We start from the raw sequence: 20,742 nt of genomic DNA on the forward strand, positions 1-20,742 counted from the left end.
GTATGTCCTATATAGAGTTTTATGATCATCAAGTTCTAGTCTTCTGATTATTCCCAGAGTTAAATACACCTACAAATGTGGTGAAGCAGTCTTTTTTATGCTCCAAAGATCTGGGACACATTACCACAATACATCTTTTGTTAATAATTTTAAAATGAAACTTAAAATGTACCTAATAAACTTAAATGTGCTATATTTATTATTATACTTTAACAGAACGAACGGATGGTGGGGGGTGACCCTGGCTAATGAATACTTCACGTTGCTCCCCACCTCACACAGCTGGTTTTGCTGTACTCCGAGTGCCACCTACTGACGGCAGTAGCCACTTCAAACTAAACAAGCAATCCGATTGGCCTTACAGTGGAGCTCCTGAATCCCATATAAGCGGAGGTCTGAAACCGAATGTTTTAATAAGAGTGTAACTGCAGACTGCAGTACCTGTGGGGTCTGTCACATAACGACCCAACATCATTTGATTTAGTGCAGGTGCAATGGGAACAAATGGTTTCTGATCACGTCGCAGAACTGTGCGCCGTTTCTTCATTTGATTTCACGCATGCTCCGTCCCAAATGCTTTTTTTGGCCGGCGGTAATGTGCAGGCGCAGCTGTCTGCTTCGTTTTTCGTTCCAGCACAGCGCGGTCGAGAAGTCTGCATTGTGATCGAGCGAACGAATATTACGTGTTATTTGGGTTTTAGCAGGGTTTATGCTGTGGACATGCACGTCTCCGTCTGCTACAGTGAAGACTATGCGATGGAAATGTGTTTTTCTGAATATGTAATTTAAACCGCTGGATTAATAAAGGTATTTTTTTTTAATTTTGTGGGTAAAATGCAAATATCACGTAGTGACATGGTAGCATAATAGTTAGCTGTCACTAGAAGCTAATCAGCAATAGCACAAGTAATAGTTCTGTCACCTGCGTACGGTAAATTCTAACGACGTATGCCAACTCTATTAGCGTTATTAACAATAAGAATGCTGCTGCTTCATGGATCCAGCGTTTTGACTTCAAATGCCATTTCTGGCTATCATCCATATAAAGTTCTCCCTATGTCTTTGTGGGGGTTACTCCTACATGACTAAAGATATGAATGTAAGGCAAATCGGCTTTTGCAAGTTGGCCCCTTTTATTGATTAATTGATTGATCATTTGTTGCTGTTTTGGATATGAAAAAATGAGTGTTAGTCTATTTAGGCACATTCACATATAATGCAAACAACACCTACTGTGATTGTCTGTCTGTCTGCATGAAACAGTCTGGCTGTTGGTGGAATGATTTTGCTTAAATATGACACAGATCCTCTCAGGAAAATTCAGGGATTTTTACCATCTATACAAGAAGCTAGACGATCCTTCATTTAAACCATTTTACTAGCTCTTTAACTAGTAGTGATATGAGCTACATGGACATGCTGCTTCTCATTGTGGAACAGGAAGTTCTTGAGAAGCATTTTATGTGGCTTCAATTATGGACATGTTTACTGTTTCCAATATTCATTTAAAGAGGTCACTCTAAATTATATTGTAATGATTAGGTGTCCCAAACATAGCAATGTGAGTCTGAGGCCTCCTAAATGGACCATAAAAACAGGACCAATCTAACCAGCCTTCCCAAGGAGATTCACTCCAAATACAGTTAGCCTCACAAGTGCTAACCCCAAATGAGACAAGCTAGCAAAATAACAAGAAAAGTCACAAATATACAAAAAACACCACACAAGGAAGGGTAACCATAAATCTACAGTTTGTGTACAAAAATGCAACCAAATAATATTTACAAATGTATATATTTTTAAAAAAATACCAGCAAAATGCACAAAAGAGCAAAAGAAAAAAAAACCCTAAGGAGACAAGTTCAACTTCACAATCCAGAAGTGAAAACCAGAGACAGAAGCAAAATAATTCAAGAAAACCAGAAAATCCAAAGAAAATACCAGTACTCACAAACTCTATACTGACAATGTTCTCCTGCTTCTGAGTCTCCTGCTGTGGTTAAATAGTCTGAGGAGTGGTGATGTCAGGGTGGTCCTGCCTCCTGGTGCTCCACCCACAAAGCTCAACGAGTGTTAGGGCATTTAAATAAATGGTACATAATTAAAAACATCACATAAAATACATAAAACATACAAAAATCTCAAAACTAACAATAAAACACATAAACACACGTTAATACATAACATATATTTTGTATATTTTATTGTTTTACTTGTCCAACAGCCACTAATAACGTTAAAGTAGATCACTAGAGAGGCATATAATAAATATGTACTCAGTATTCATGTTATTTGGCAGTTTATAATGATCCAGTTTTTTTAAAGCTATAATTAATTCACAAAGCTACAGACTTCTTCTCCATCATGGTCTGAAACAGCCAACAATTTTTCCTTAAGATTTCAACAAAGATTTGATTTCTTCAATGGGCACTTCTTTAAAAAATGTTATTATTTAGGAAGTGTGTAGTACAGTTTGCGATAGAATTCCCTCAGCCATCAATTGATGCTGTAAGGTGCTGCTAAAACGAAGGTATTTAATTTCATTTAATTTAATAACACGTCATTTTATTCTGTTATAGTTATTTTACAATAAGTCTCACTGTTATACAATATTGAATTAAATGTTAGATAACTGACTGACAATGTAACTAAAAAATTTTAAATCAGTTAAAAATTTTTAAAATTAGTTAACTAAGTCTCCAAAATGCAGCCGAATGTTACGCTTGTGTACATTTTATGACACGTTTGAATATGCTTTATTTTTATTAACATATGAATACGAACAAGCATTTTTTGGTACCAGACAGTGTAAATGCATTTCCATGTCATAGCATCTGCTGTGGAAATGGGTGCCCACCCCAACCCCCCAGCGAATGGAACAGGGGGCCACAGTAGAGAACAAAGTATTATAGAAGACAGCTGAAAAGCTTTTAAAATACATATTGATGAGCATGCAGATTTAGCTGTACATGTAATATACCAGTACAATGAAATTGCATAACATAACTCTAGCTGTGAAAATGATCTCCATGTCAGTTTTCAAGTGGTGAGGATGACAGATAAGTATAAAAAAAAACATTATGCTAAATAGAATTTAAAGTATTTCATTAATTAAGTTTTAGTTTCTCATATAGCAAATAGGGGAACTGAGTTCAATAACATGACCTTACACGTAGAAACACTTTTTTCCCAAAATAGAAAATACAGAGTTCAAAGCAAACACAATAATGATAATTGTTTAAAATGTATAAAATAATGAAAAATCAATAATGTGTAATTTCCAGTAGAACACAGAAACAATCTGAGTGATTTATGAATTATAGGATCTGTGTATGAGTACATTCGTTTTAATGGTTTGTCTTTTAAATGTCTCTGTAGTGACTTTTGAGTTGTAATAGTACATTGACTGAAGTTAAAACGGAACACTTTCTCACCAATTAAATTTTCGATACTCCTTGTTAGCTTTCTAGGACAGGGTAGTCCGCTAAATCGACAGGTAACATGTAATACAGCTGTAAGGTGACAATGTACACTTCACCATGGTGCTGTGAAAGAGCGCTAAGCAAAGCAAGCGGATACGTGTGAACAATAGTGACTGGCAAGACTGGCATGGAGCATGCGTGGAATCAAAAGGAATGGTGCGTAAGTAGGTCAGGGTGAAATTGGGGAACACGCACTGGTACAGCAGGTTGCCACACCCACCACATGGCGAAACTGCTTGGAATCCCTGTTGGCAAGGCAACCCCCATCACCAAGGCAGACATGCAGTCCAGTTCCACCCTCCAGAAATGACCATCTACTTGCCACAGCGTGCTATATGGCCATAGTGCCATAACTGACAATCCCTCACAATTCAGGTAATATGCCTCATTTGGGACTCCATGGGCAACCACTTGTTTGACACAAAGTCAAATCAGTGGTTTGGGATGATTTTTGGGAAAGGCCTGGATTTTTCAAAAGTGATGGTCTTCATCCTAACTGGAGGGGGTTTTTTGTATTATCTCAAAATATGGTAGCGTAACTTCCTGATTGACAGATTAGAGCACCATCCAGGCCGCAGAGGTGTGATCTTAAATCACAGGCTGTTCTTTATCCCACCTGTTACTTTCCTGAAGCTGTTACCCTTAATCCCCTTTGTGGGGCATCCAGTAAATTTAGTCATGATGCAGACCTTAAATTACTTGATAACCAAAAAATAAGGTGTATAATTAGACCAAGAGATAAAACCAGACACTCCACCAGGGGCACCTGTAAAAGAAACTTAATTCAGATTAAAACAAAAAATATATCACCAGTTTAGAAAGTAGTATGCAGTTTTAAATGCTGCTTATTGAACATTTGCTCTCATGGAAGTAAAGCTATTTTGGTAAATGATATTATATTAAGTACAAAATCTGATCTGTGTCTTCTCACTGAAACCTGGCTCAGTAAATCTGTCATTGTTCCCCTAGCTGAAGTGTCACCAGATGGATACTCGTTCCTTCGTAAGTCTAGAGATTCTGGTCGAGGAGGAGGCCTTGGAATTATTCATTGTAACAAAATGCAAATGACTTCTAAAAATTTAGGCGACTTCACATCCTTTGAGGCACTCATTTTAAATATTAAAACAGATTCAAACACAATTGTAGTGCTAGTCTACAGACCACCAGGGCCATATTCATTGTTCATGGCTGAATTTGACAACTGTTTACCTGATTTGGCGATAAATTATGATCATGTAGTGTTGACTGAGGATTTTAATATACGCATCAATGTGGAAACTGACACTTTTAGCAAATGTTTTACTTATTTTGTTAAATTTATTAGGATTTTATCAGATTGTCAAAGGTCCAACTCATAATCATAACCACACATTAGATTTAATTATAACTTACAAAGTTGAAATTCAAAATTTAAATATTACGCCATTAAATGAAGTTATTTCCAATCACTACTTATTTTGGTTCTGCCCTTACCAGTACATTCACAGATTAAAACAAAGACAGTGCAACATCTAGATTGTAATTCTGTTTAAAAATTTATAGATACTTTGAGTAAATCAAGTGTGATTTTTGAAAACCATTTAGATCAGTTAATATCAAATGTAAAGCTTGGAAACCTGTTTAGATCAGCAAACATCACATTATAATATGACCTTGAGTGATGCTCTGAACACAGTGGCTCCCCTTAAGACAGAAGTGATCAAAGCACATAGAAACTCTCCCTGGTTTAATGAAAACACTCAAGTTCTTAAATTAGTGTGTCGAAGACTGGAGAGCAGATGAAGAACAACAAAGCTGCAGGTCTTTCAAATTTCATGGACAGAGAGTGTTAAAAAATATAAAAAAGCTCTCTTTAAAGCTAGCTTAGAGTACTATTCTAAAAATAATATATAGCAATAATAAAAATCCTTGGGTACTGTTTAGAACAGTGGCTAATTTAACAAATGGGAATTCTGATCTACAATGCAAAATACCAAGAGACATTAGCAGTACAAACTTTATGTACTTCTTTAATGAGAAAATTAAAAATATAAGATCCCAGATCTCAGTATCTCAGTGCAAACCACATACTGGCTTGGCAGACCCTGTCTCAAATTGCATTGAACACTTTAGAAATTTTAATCCTGTAACTGAGCAGGAATTCTTGACTTTAATTTCTAAAATGAAACCTACTACTTGTTCCCTAGATCCAGTGCTAACAAAACTAGTAAAAAGTGCAATGGATGCTCTTGCAGCGCCTATTTTTAACATTATTAATAGTTCATTATTACATGGTACAGTACCTGATGTACTAAAAGTGTCAGTCATTAAATCATTACTTAAAAAGTCAGACCTAGACCCACACATACTTAATAATTATAGGCCTATTTCAAATTTACCCTTTCTCTCTAAAATATTAGAAAATGTAGTCACCAATCAGCTTCGGTCACACCTTACGCATCACAATTTATTTGAGAAATTCCAGTCTGGTTTTCACACTGGTCATAGTACAGAAACAGCACTAATGCGGGTTGTAAATGATATTCTGATATCCTCTGATGAAGGAAACTCCACTGTAATTATATTGTTAGACTTAAACGCAGCATTTGACACCATTGACCATTCAATTTCACTGCACAGGCTAGAAAATGATGTTGGGCTTGCAGGCACCGTGCTTGCTTGGTTTAGTTCTTATTTATCAAATCGTTTCCAGTATGTACAGAAATGTGCTGACAGTACTCCAATCAGTATACACAGAACTGAGATATGGTGTCCCGCAGGGCTCAGTACTGGGACCTTTACTGTTTTCACTTTACATGCTTCCATTGGGATCTGTCATTGGAAAACAATGTTAATTTTCACTTGTTTGCAGATGACACCCAGTTATACCTTTCATTTAGATCAAATGAAGCTGCTCTGATGTTGTCTTTAATTAGTTCTGTTAGTGAATTAAAGGAGTGAATGGATGAGAACTACAGTGATCCCTCTCTATATTGCGCTTCGACTTTCGCGGCTTCACTCCATCGCGGATTTTAAATGTAAGCATATCTAAATATATATCACGGATTTTGTGGATTTCTGCGGACAATGGGTCTTTTAATTTATGGTACATGCTTCCTCAGTTTGTTTGCTCAGTTGATTTCATACAAGGGACGCTATTGGCGGATGGCTTAGAAGCTACCCAATCAGAGCATGTATTACGTATTTACTAGAACTCCTCAGTGATATATGATATGCTTCCCGCGCGGCGCTTGATTGTTTGCTTTTCTCTGTCTCTCTCACTCTCTCTGACATTCTCTGCTCCTGACACACATTCTTTGAAGAGGAAGATATGTGTGCATTCTTTTAATTGTGAGAAAGAACTGTCATCTCTGTCTTGTCATGGAGCACAATTTAAACTTTTGACTAAAGGGTGTTATTTCATGTCTAGAGGGCTCTAATAATGTTAACAGTGTGGGAGAGTTTATAAGGGCTTAAAATATATAAAAATAACCCTACAAACATATGATTTCTACTTCGCAGATTTTCATCTATCGCATGGAGTTTTGGAACGTACCCCCCGTGATCGAGGAGGGATTACTGTACTTGTCTTTAAACACAGATAAAACAGAGATGTTAATTATTGGAGGGAATGATGCTGATCGCAACAATATTTTGTCATCATTTAACTCAGTTGGAATCACCATTAATTTTACTGAATAAGCCCACAATCTAGGAGTTATCTTTGACTCTAGCATGTCATTTAAAGTGCACATTACAAAGTTGTCTAAATCATGTTTCTTCCATCTTGGGAAGTTAAGCAGTTTTTTAAATAAGCGGGACTCTGAGAAATTAATTCATGCATTTATTTCTAGTAGGATTGACTACTGGAATGCGGTATTCACTGGTTGTTCAAATTGTTCTTTAAACAGCTTCCAGTTGATCCAAAATGCTGTTGCAAGACTTATTACAAAAAAAAGAGAATAAGAACACATAACTCCAGTTCTTAAATCCTTACATTGGTTCCCAGTTAAGTTTAGGGCAGATTTCAAAATCCTTCTTTTAACATATAAAGCCTTAAATGGCCAATGACCTTACCATGGCTTACAAACCAGAGCGCACATTAAGATCTCAAAATTCTGGTCTGCTTATTATTCCAAAGATTAATAAAATAACAGTGGGAGGTTGAGGTTTTAGTTACAGGTCCCCTAAACCGTGGAATGGTCTGCCTGTTACTATAAGAGATGTCCCTTCTGTCTCAGATTTCAACTCCCGGCTGAAGACTCACTACTTCAGTTTAGCATATCCTGACTAGAGCTGCTGATTAACTGTACAGACTGCATCTCTGTCGTTAGTCATTAGCACTAAAACATAAGTAACATGATAGTTATAATTTGTTACTAACCATCATCTATTCTTTCTGTTTTCGGTACTCAAATATGGCACTTGGTGCCACTGCCCACCTGCCAAGTTGTTTTGCATACCTAAGGTAAAGTCATCTCTGACAGAGGATCGCAGGAATTATCAGGTAGAGGGGTCCTTTACTCAGATTGGCTGGCTCCACACTGACTCAGCTGTGGAATGGCCAATAGGGGGAGGCAGCTTGATGGCCGAGGTCTCCAGGACTCTAAACAAATCCAAATCATATTATGTAATATCATCTACTGTTAAATTCTACTCTGTACTTGTAATATTTTGGTTGAACTATTATATTGTATTGAGTATTAGTTGTGTTTTGTTCTGTGATTGAATTGTATTGACCCCCTTTTATTGGCACCCACTGCACGCCCAACCTACCTGGAAAAAAGCCTCTCTTTGAACTGCCTTTCCCAAGGTTTCTTCCATTTTTTTTTGGGAGATTTTCATTGTCCTTTTAGAGACTCAAGACTGGGGAGCTTTCTAAAGGCAGGGCCTTTTAAAACTCATTGCAACACTTCTTGTGTGATTTTGGGCTATACAGCAATAAATTGTATTGTATTGTATTGTATTGTATTCTCTGAAAAGACACAGTACCGGAGGAGACCAGTCTTCGTCTCAGGTCACTGGATAGCGTCCATGTCTCACAACCATATAGCAAGACAGGAAGAACCAGAACTCTAAAGACTTGGACCTTTGTCCTTTTGCATAGATATCAGGAGCGCCACACACCCCTTTCCAGTGACCTCATGACCCCCCCATGCTCTCCCAATCCTTCTACTGACTTCACAGGAAGAGTCACCAGAGACATGAATGTCACTGCCATGGTAAGTAAACCTCTTGACTAGGTCAACACTCTCTCCGCTGACAGACATATTGCTGATGGCTGTGCCCAAGAGGTCATTAAAGGCTTGGATGTTGTTTTTTTATCCAGGACACTCCTAAGCCCAGACACTCAGACTCCTCATTCAGCCTCAAGTTTCCCGATCAGTGCACGAGGTGATAATGTACAATTGCCTATCAATGCCCAGGCTCTTTATCAAAGGGTGCATCGAATTCCATGGGACACTGATGCAATAATAAAATACTAATACTATATAGTGCCTTCCATGGCACCTCACTAGCATTAAAAAGAGAGCAACAGGAATAAAAACACAGAAAAAGATCAAATAAATGCACTGGATAGAAAGTCATACTAAATATTAAAATACCGACTAAAACATTAATACAGGAAACTGATCGTTCTTGATTAGAATATAAATTGCAAACGTTAAAAAAATACAAAATCCTGTAACAAGTAAAATCACCACAGAGTTTCTTAAGATAGGCTTTAATCCAAATGGGCATGACTTCAATGCACCGGGCACCGATGTCTTTATAATTTTTCTAATTCTAACTTAAATGTTTATTCGATGCATGCTATATTTATGTCATAATATTGGGCGTATTGCATATTGATTACATTCGGAGATCCGCCAGTGCAAGTAACTGTCTCGTTAACGATTTGTGCAAGTTCAATTTGGAGAAGCGCTCGTCTAGCCAGTCTGTCCTATAAGAGGGTTAACTGAGCGCAATGACAACATCTTGTCAGAAGGTGGCAGTAGAACTCCATAAATTAGTGTATGCATTGCGTGCATTTTGTGTCTGTTCATCCACCATTTTCTGGACCTACTTTTTTCCTTGCTGTGCCTCCGCTTTTATTTCAAGGCAGGAAACGAGCCAAGCCGAGACTGCGGTGCATTTTCAGGTGCATCTCTTCGTAAGTCCACATTCAAGTGCCATTTACTCACGTATTTACTTTAACTGAATTTGCGCGAATTTGGCAAGTGGCATAATAAGGTTTTTCATCTGCCAGTATTAAAGGCTCCTGAATCTTGAATTTCATCCTAGTAGAGACCTGTAACCACTTGTACTTATTTTAAAACTCTGATGCTCACTGCGCTGTTATCCAGTGTCTTACTGATAAATAACAAAAAAAGAAAAAAAAAAGATTTGGAAATTGTAGAGGGAGAAGTAGGCTACTGCTGAGATTAAATAGGCTGAAATCTAATGAATCACCAGGATTAAATAACATGTATCCTTGAGTGCTTATGGAAGTTAGTGAGTACATGTACAGTATAAACCCTTGGCACACATTTTTCAAAAATCTTGGTGCAATTCCTAAAGACTGGAGGCTAGAAAATATTATCCCATTGTATATGAAGAATGACTAACCCAGCCACAGGGAATGTACAAGCCAGTGTTTCTTCGTGCCGGTATCAAGCCCGGATAAACGGGGAGGGTTAAGTCAGAAGTGGCATCTGGTGTAAAATTTTGCTAAATCAATATGCGGACAACAATACAAATTTCCATAAGGAAGGCCTATGAGAAGGTTTATGGATGTGGTGAGAGAGGGCATGCAGGTGATGGGTGTAACAGAACAAGACGTAGTGGACAGAAAGATATAGAAAGAGATGATCCACTGTGGCAACCCCTAACAGGAGCAGCCAAAAGAAGAAGAAGTATATAAAGAATGACCACGCTGAGCCAAGTAATGGTGGGCCAGTAACCTTAATGTGCTTCACATGTAAATGAATAGAAGCAATTATTAATGAAAGATTGAGCAGCACACATCTGGAACAGGAGTGTTTGCAACAGCTCTTGAAGTGATCAGGTACTCACCTGCATGCAGTACCAGCGCCTCTTCTAATTTCTGCTTAGAGTACCGGCAACACTCTTAGTACCAGTGGTGTCATGAGGTCTCCCCCTGACTAATCCCAAGCTGCTGTTTGATCGAATGCTAGTCTGCCTTCATAAATGGAGTACTACCAGTCATTTGATTCCACTTCAAGTACTGGTTAGTATGTACTCAGCATGGGTTCAATTTTTTAAAACTGTCTTGCGCCCCAGCCACCATAGCTGCTCACTGCTGAGGTGTTCCAAGCCCGGCTCCATCACCCAACCACCATCACTCACTGGCACAGGGCAATCCTTCAAAGCTCTTCAGTTGCTCCTGCGCCCAGATGCTGAGGAGGAGTGACCCCACCTCATGAGTGCCGTTCCTCTCACTTCACTGCAGGGCCTGCTCCCGACCACCAAGCCTCCTGCCCATTGAATCAACCTACTTGCCTGATTATCTTTTCTCTCATTCTGATTCTGTTATTCTGATATCGACCTTCTTGATCTCTCCACTTTTAACTTTCTTCCCCCCTCTTTCCCTCACACAAGATACTCCTAGGTGACTTAATTACAACCAATAGATTGCCAGCGTGGAACAGCTAAGGTGATTGTGTCTGTTTGTTAAAAAACAATCAGCTCACCTCCAAACCAAACATCCCACAACCTCACAACTTCACGACAGTGTGCACCCACAACCAGAGGCTAAGCTGCACTGTTTTTATTTTAAAATTTGCACCTTAGCACAATCCTCTAAATGTGATCGCTCTTCGGTGTGATGCAGACATTGACGACACATTAACTTATATATGTTGTACTATGTAGTAAATCTTCTTGTCCTCCCTCTTCATCTTTTCCCACTTCTATGTGGAGTCAATGTGCTTGATCAACCTTCTCCTGCCCCTTTCCTTCAGATCTTCTTTTACTTTATGAACAATGGAAGTGACATCAGCCGTGGAACAACCATCAGTCTTCCATTCTGCAGAGAAAGGTAGAGAGAAGACGTTAGACTGCAGCATCAGCCCCTGGTTCGGCGAGTAACCTTCATCACTAGAGCCCTTAAACTGCCTATCAAACGCACACATGAGACACAGGCCTTAAAGACAGTAGACCTTATGTTCATGTAGTAGGCTATTGTGCAGTAAATACACAATAGTATGCAGTAAAATGAAACTCACGTGATCCATCTGCTATCCAAATGAAAGTGAATGACATAACTTTATGCCCTAAGTAAGCATTTGCCATCTTCTGTACAATTGGCCCCTGTAGATGAAACAAATCCTTTGTCACACACGTGCGATTGGGAAACATCTGAAAGGCCTTAAGAATAGTACTACCATGCCAGACCAAGGGGTGGAATAACTCTCTTTCTCAATCTTCTGCAGACCATCCATGGGAAATCTCGCCAGGTCCCGGTGCCAATGATGACGTCACGCACGTTTCCAAAGTGAGTGATGATGTCACTTCCGGTCCCCGGTGGCATATATGATGTCACTTCCGGTCCAGAGGACGTCACTTCCAGTTCCGGGCTTTAAGCCGCCATCTTTTCCTGTTTTATTAATTTCTGTTGTGGACTTGAACCTGTGATCATCTTGATCAATTTAAAACCCATTTGCAGCCAAGGCACAATATACGGGTGGCTGCCCCTGACCTTTTTATGTCTATGGTCTGTTTTGTGACACCTTCTTGTGGCAATCAAAATAGCACATCATTTTCATGTACTTTTCTAGTTATCAAAATAATAGACTTTCCGCTCACAGAACTGTAAAAAAAACAAACCACTTACTTATGGCAAATGCAACGGAGCACAAACACAGCTGTTACTGACACTCCATGATGATTATTCTTGGGAAAAATTGCTTCTGCTCAATGAAAGAAGTCCAGGATACACCCACGGAGTGTTTAGTGTTGCGTTCTGGTTGATTTGGAAGTTTGCTGTTGTAAGAGAATGAGACAACAATGATAAAGAGTTGGGGTACCAGCCAGATCATCCCATATAATTGAATTGCAGAAAATAAAGAAAAACATGCAAAAATTGTGGAGGCACAACAGAACTGACAAAGACTTAAATTCTTCCAACTAGAAGAGCAGGGGCCAGTGGATGGATGCCAGGAGGGATGTCATAGATGTTATAGCTACCGATCTTCCAGTTTGCAGACACAGGAAGAAAAGAAGGCATTGGACACAGCGCCAACCCCTGAAATGGTGGTAGAGTTACAGTCACTAGAGCCCATCAGCTCTCCCCTATGCAAATGTGGGTGACACTGTTTAGACGCTGGCCCTGATATGAGCTACATAAGATTACATTTGTTTAAAAAAATGAGCAAAATGTTAAGTTAATGGTTTAGAAGGCACATCCATATGAATGTTAAAAATCACACATATGTAAAATGCAATCAGAATCAGTTTCAACACTAGACAGCAATTCACCAATCTGTCCAAGAAAGTTTGTATAGTGGATGATAGGCTACCAATAAAATAACAGATTGAGAAAACGAATAGAACAAAGCAAGTTATTAAAAAGTACAGAATATGACCAGCAGAAAGATACATTTGCAGTAGACAGTATTGATAGAAGTAAGCAAAGCTACCACTCTTTCATCTTGGAAGTATTAAAGGATTTAAAATTGGGAGTGAGACTTTATTGAGTTTTGTCCGGTTCAGAATCTTCAATAAACTTATCAACTGAAAAAGGTTTGTTTGCCAGTGAACAGACATTTAATAAAGTGAGTTCACGGGATTGCTCAATTTATATTTTCTCAGCCGACAGCCTAGTACATTTTGTAGTAATCAAGATGTTACAATTTTTTTGCTATGACAGTCATGCTGCAGACTATCGCGGATCACTGGTATATTAAAGGTCGAATGGTGACATATTAAAAAAGGCTCATTTGAAGGCTCACATCGTCTACATGAATCAATCCAATTCTGCCACCTTATTTCTTTGTGAGTTGCCAAGCCATTTTAGAGGGTAATGAATGGTTTCCTACCTGCCATTACTGTACATATTCATTCTGTGTATCAAAGCAACCACATCTGGATGAGCAACAATTTATAACAGGTTAGATGAGAACGTGAATCCCTCCACGGTATTAAGGTGGGCCAGATCTTATCTAAACAAGTGTTTACACTGCCAAAATGTATTGGGATTGTCAATAAAATTACCTTTTTTGGTCAGGGCAAGTAGAAGTGAATCAGGTCTGCAATGCCAACCATCTAGAATCTGCCACTTCTCCCTCTAGTACTAACAACTGGTCTAGAGTCATAAACTTGGATAGAAAGCACATTGAGAAAATCCATCTGGCATGTGAAGTTCCTTAAGTATCACTTAATCCTCATGCCCATTCATTTTGTTTAACAAAATTTGGTGAATTTCATGTAATACTGTAGGTCACAAACCTAGTGTTCCCCTAAAAGGTAGAAAGTTGGCAGGCCACAAGACCAGATGAGTGCAGTAACCAAAAAACAAAATAGAGGACTGTCCCAGAAAGACAAATATCTCAGTGACCACACTCTATTCTGCCAAACAAAAAGTAGGAAGTAGAAATAATATGACCAGGGCATGGGATGTAGTTTAAGTCAAATGAAGTTTGAAGACAAAAAATCAAAAGGTCAGTTATCAGAAAGAAAAAACTGAGAAAAACACTTAAGTCTTAAGTAAATATCCAATCTTGATTGACCTGGAAGTACATTGCACTGACCTTTTAAACCTTTTAAACTTTTATAATATCACATGCAAGACTCTCGTCATCTGAGGGACTGTAAACCATAGCAACCTTAAACATCATAGATCTTGTATTGGAGGTGCTCATAATTGTAAACGGGACAACAAAAATACATTGAGAATGGAGAAAATTAACATGTAATAAATCAGCAAGAAAAGCAACATTGTAACCATGCACAGATCGAACCAACAAACAATCGTCCGTGACTGAAAACTGACGGATCGCCATCGCTCATGTGCCCACCTCCAACTTGTCACTTGAGTCGTTGCCGTCTTTGCACAGTCCAGATGCACCTGTGACTCACGTAGACTTTCTGTCTTCCTGCAGGAGCATCTAAGAAGACGCATTTTGTCGCAGATGCGAATTGCTGTATGTAGTGTGTAAAACAGTTTGCTATGGTGTACGCGGTCATGCGTCGTAACCGAAAACTCGGTTTTTAAAGACTACTTACTTCATTGTGTTTTAACTTCAGTTGTAAAGGATTGTTATAAGGATCCCATGGGATACCCCTCGCAAACTGCTTTACACGCTGCATATGGTGATTCACCTCCACAAAATAGCAGTGACTACTATCTACCATGCTCTTCGTCCTTAGGAGACTGTTCCTTTAATGTGAGAAATAACATCCTTCACATCTTCTACAACTATGTGATGGGCAGTGTGATTTTTCTATGCTGTCGTGCACTGGGTTGATAAAATCATTTCAAAAGAGGCCTACCAAATAAATAAGTTAAATATAAGGGCAGGCTCAATTTTAGGACACACTCTGGTCGTAGCAAAGGAGAGAATTAAAACAGTGTGTCATTATGAACAATGCTGCACACCCTCTCTCTGACACACTAACAATGAGTTTCAGACAACAAATCATTCAGCAGAAGTGTATCAAGAAACACTACTGGGGCTCCTTTATACCAACAGCAATATGTCTGCGTAATGTCTCACTGTGACTGTGACTGTGACAGCCAAGTCAGAAGGTTTCTTCCTTTTTAGTTATTCTGGTGTGTATTTCGACCATAGCATGTATTAGAATTAGAATTAGAATTAGAACAATCTAGACGAGAACAGGCCATTCAGCCCAACAAAGCTCGCCAGTCCTATCCACTTGCTTCCTCCAAGAAAACATCAAGTCGAGTTTTGAAAGTCCCTAACGTCTTACTGTCTACCACACTACTTGGTAACTTATTCCAAGTGTCTATCGTTCTTTGTGTAAAGAAAAACTTCCTAATGTTTGTGCGAAATTTACCCTTAACAAGTTTCCAACTGTGTCCCCGTGTTCTTGATGAGCTCATTTTAAAATACAAGTCTCGATCCACTGTACTAATTCCCTTCATAATTTTAAACACTTCAATCATGTCACCTCTTAATCTTCTTTTGCTTAAACTGTAAAGGCCCAGCTCTTTTAATCTTTCCTCATAATTCAACCCCTGTAGACCTGGAATCAGCCTAGTCGCTCTTCTCTGGACCTTTTCTAGTGCTGCTATGTCCTTTTTGTAGCCTGGAGACCAAAACTGCACACAGTACTCAAGATGAGGCCTCACCAGTGCATTATAAAGGTTGAGCATAACCTCCTTGGACTTGTACTCCACAGATCGTGCTATATAACCTAACATTCTGTTAGCCTTCTTAATGGCTTCTGAACACTGTTTGGAAGTTGATAGCTTGGAGTCCACTATGACTCCTAAATCCTTCTCATAAGGTGTACTCTCGATTTTTCGACCGCCCATTGTGTATTCAAACCTAATATTTTTACTTCCTATGTGTAATACTTTACATTTACTGACATTAAATTTCATCTGCCACAAATCTGCCCAAGCCTGTATGCTATCCAAGTCCTTCTGTAATGATATAACGGATTCCAAATTATCTGCTAATCCACCTATCTTGGTATCATCTGCAAACTTAACCAGCTTGTTACTTATATTCCTATCTAAATCATTTATATATATTAAAAATAGCAGCGGCCCTAGCACTGACCCCTGTGGAACACCACTCTTAACATCGCCAGTTCTGATGAGGTTCCTCGCACCATCACCCTCTGCTTCCTGTGTCTGAGCCAATTCTGCACCCATCTAAAAACATCACCCTGAATTCCCACTTCTTTTAACTTGATGCCCAACCTCTCATGTGGCACCTTATCAAATGCTTTCTGAAAGTCCAGATAAATAATATCATAAGCTCCACTTTGATCGTATCCTTTTGTTGCCTCCTCATAGAATTCCAACATGTTAGTAAAACACGACCTCCCCTTCTGAACCCATGCTGACTGTTCAGAATAACTCCTGTCCTTGTCATGTGTTGCTCAATCTTATCCTTAATAATTCCTTCCATTAATTTTCCTGTGATGCTTGTTAAGCTTACTGGCCTATAGTTGCTTGGATCTGCCCTGTCACCCTTTTTATATAATGGGATGATATTTGCCATTTTCCAGTCCTTTGGAATCTCTCCAGTGCACAGTGACTTCCTAAAAATATGTGTCAAGGGTTTATATATGTACTCACTAGCCTCCTTAAGAACACGAGGATAAATATTATCTGGGCCTGGTGATTTGTTTGATTTCATCTTATTTAATCTGAGCAGCACTTCTCCCTCTACAATTTCCAAATCCCTCAGTACCTCCTTAGTAGTTGTGTTTACCTCTGGCAGGTTATCCACTTGCTCACTTGTAAACACCTCAGAAAAATGTAAGTTTAGGGCATCTGCTATTTCATTGTCTGTATCTTTTAATTCCCTTTACTATTCCTGATGAACTTGACCTCCTCCTTAACTGTTCTTTTACTACTAAAATACTGAAAGAATCTCTTGGGGTCTTCTTTCGCCTTATCTGCTATATTCCTCTCCAACTGTCTTTTAGCCTCTCTGATATCCTTCTTAATGGTTGCCCTCATTTTCTCATACGCTACGGTTCTCTTTGCAGTCATTAGTCTTATATGCCTTATACAGCAGTTTTTCCTTTGCAACTTCTTTTTAAATCTTTATTAATCCATCGTGGAGATTTTTTAGTTTCCTATTACTTCCAAATTTAGGTATGTATCTGTCCTGCATTACATGTAAAACATTTTAAACCTGTTCCACTGCTCCTCGACTGTCTCCACATTTAAAAGCTTATCCCAGTCTATCCTACTTAGACTTTGTCGCATCTGCTCAAAATTAGCCCTACTAAAGTTCAACTTAACAATTTTAGTCTTTGCATCTGTACTCTTACAAAATACTGAGAATTGTATTACATTATGGTCACTTGACCCTAGTGGTTCAATCACCTCTACACCCTCAATTCTATCCTGATTATTACAGAATACTAAATCCAGATAGGCTTCACCCCTTGTTGGTGCTTTAACATGCTGTGTTAAAAACAGTCGCGATTACTTCTAAAACTCCTGCTCTTGTGCTCCTCCATCTGTAAGGTTATCCCAGTTAATATTTGGATAATTAAAGTCCCCATGACTATAATATCCCCTGTAAACTTGCCTTTTGATATTACTAAAAGATGTGTGTTGAAATTACTGTCTGAATTGGGTGGTCTATAACACACTCCTAAAATGAGACCTTTTCCCTAATATTTTCCAGGCGAAGCCACATGTCCTCACTAAGATGGGGCTCATCATCCAACTGAAGATGACTTACATTTAATTCCTGTTTGGCATAAACAGCAACCCCACCTCCTTTTCTGTTCTGTCTATCCTTCCTAAAAATGTGTTTCCCTCTATGTTACACTCATCCCCATCTTTGTTATTTAGCCAGGTTTCCGTTATTGCTATAATATCATAATTGTGCTCTGCTACATACAACTCCAACTCACTTACCTTATTTTTGATACTTCTAGCATTAAGGCAAGCTATTTTTAATGTGTTAATCCTTCTATCTTTACGTGTTTGCTTAAAATTTACATTACTATGCATTTTTATTTCTACACCATTGTTTGTTCTTCCATGTATAGATCTAAATCTGGCCTGTCCTAAACTCCCTGCCCCCCCCCATTCCCTAGTTTAAACAATCCTCGACTAGCCTACACATACGCCTCCCCAATACATTGGTGCCCCTCCGGTTCAGATGTAACCCGTCACGGCGAACAGGTCCCATCTGTTCCAAAAGGAGTCCCAATGCCCCATAAACCTATACCCTTCTACCCTGCACCAAGATTTGAGCCACGCGTAAGCCTTCTAATCTCCTCAATCTTACCTGGACTGGCGCTGGCACAGGCAGAACTTCGGAGAAGACTACCTTGTCAGTTCTGCTCCTCAGCTTGGTACCTAACTCTTTGAATTTGGATTGCAGAACTGACAGACTACCCTTATGTATGTCATTTGTTCCAACGTGGACAATGACAACTGGATCCACCCCCGCTCTGGCCAAGAGCCTATCCACCCTTCCAGGAGGTCTCCCACCTGTGCTCCCGGAAGGCAACACACCGTCTGAGACTCTCTCTCTCTGGAGCACACCTGCGCTTCAATCCCCCTAATGATTGAGTCCCCAACTATCACTACCTCTCTCTTTTTGGGAACTGGTTTTGAGGTGGCCCGTTGGGGCTCCTCAACCCTGCCTACCACCTCAGAATTATCAGAGTCACCGTCCAGCTCCGCCAGGACATGATAACGGTTAGACACTTCTAATTCTGGGGTTGATGCCCCCGGACAGTGTGCACCCTTTACCTTACGCCTTGCGACCGTGACCCACCTATTCCTACCTGTCTGGTCTGGAATCTCCTTCCCGCGCCACCTTAGGGGTGCACACTATCTCTCTAAAGGACACCTGGGCCAAGTCCGCCAATTCTCTATTACAACGCAGGTCAGCCAACTCCTCCTCCAGTTCAGCGACCCTGAGCTCGAGGTGCTGGATCAGCTGGCATCTCTTGCAGATGTAGCCCTCATAGACAACTGGCTCTTCCAAACCATCATCTAAAAAGTCCAACATCCAACAGGACTTGCATTGCACTGGCCTCATTATTAAAATTTGATTTGGGATTACTAAGCTGCCTTAACTATATATTTTTTTTTTCTTTCTTAAAATTAAATTTCTTCTTAACTGTATATATACTGTACTTATGTATCTATTGTGTCACATGACCGCTTAGGAGGCAGCTAACAGGGTCAGAGGTGAGTGAAGTATTGTGAGATATGGGGTTGGAACAAAGGATTGACGCTTCTCTCCTTCTTTCAACAGACCTGTGGAAGATTAACGATCATGTTTTTTCCCTACCTTTGTCATATCTGGCTTCTCCCGATGACGCAACTCCCGATGCAGCCTTGACGATGTCACTTCCGACCCCCGAAGATAACTTTCATCCCAGCACTATAACATCATTTTCGGTCCAACAGGGATGACATCACTTCCATCAAGCTCTGATGACATCATTTCTGTCTGCCTGTGGTGATGTCATTTTCTCTTCTTCCTCTGCCATTAAGATGCTGCAGATGTTCTATCAGACAGTTGTGGCGAGCGCCCTCTTCTACACGGCGATGTGCTGGGGAGGCAGCATAAAGAAGAAGGACGTCTCACGCCTGGAGAAACTGGTGAGGAAGGCAGGCCCTATTGTAGACACGGAGCTGGACAGTTTGACATCCGTGGCAGAGCAATGGGCACTGAGCAGGCTCCTGTCATTTATGGAAAGTCCACTGCATCCACTAAACAGTATCATCTCCAGGCAGAGAAGCAGCTTCAGCGACAGACTACTGTCAAGTCCTGCTCCACTGAGAGACTGAGGAGATCGTTCCTCCTCCACACTATGTGACTCTTCAATTCCACCCGGGGGGAGTAAACATTAATATTATACAAAGTTATTGTCTGTTATACCTGCATTTTTATCACTCTTTAAATTAATATATATTTTTTTTATTAGTATGCTGCTGCTGGAGTATGTGAATTTCTCCTTGGGATTAATAAAATATCTATCTATCTATCTATCTATCTATCTATCTATCTATCTATCTATCTATCTATCTATCTATCTATCTATCTATCTATCTATCTATCTATCTATCTATCTATCTACAGACAGGTAGACATGGTTTTAATTCACCCACACACGTTTATTTCCTGTTGCTAATATTTACAAATGCACACACAACCCCAAACTCCTCCAAAGTCCAGGCCTCTACAATATGCCTCACTCTCTTCAGGCCACCTCTTTTCCTCTTCTCCCGAGCTCTGTCCTTCTCCTCTCTCGACTCCAGCCAATAAATGTAGGGAGGCAGCCCCTTTTGCTCCAGGTGCCTTCCGATAATCTTCCCCCGGCACTCCCCAGTGTGGCGAAGGTACTGGCTGCACACCCAGATGCAATCCGGGTGTCCCTGGTCTTCCTTCCCCCAGCACTTCTGGGTGTGGCGGAAGTGCTGAGGGCCAGGGCTCCTCAGGCATTGGGATGCCCCCTGATGGTGACCACGGGCCTCTATAGGGTTGAGCTTCCATGCTCAGTTCCCGTGGTCCTCACAGCCACCAGGGTGGTCGCCCCTTCGTGGTCTGGAGGAGGCGTAAGCCCTCGTCTGGTTCTCCTGGGGGTCCCAGCTGGGTAC

The sequence above is a fragment of the Polypterus senegalus genome, chromosome 1 (genome assembly GCF_016835505.1).
Source record: "Polypterus senegalus isolate Bchr_013 chromosome 1, ASM1683550v1, whole genome shotgun sequence".
NCBI lineage: Eukaryota > Metazoa > Chordata > Cladistia > Polypteriformes > Polypteridae > Polypterus > Polypterus senegalus.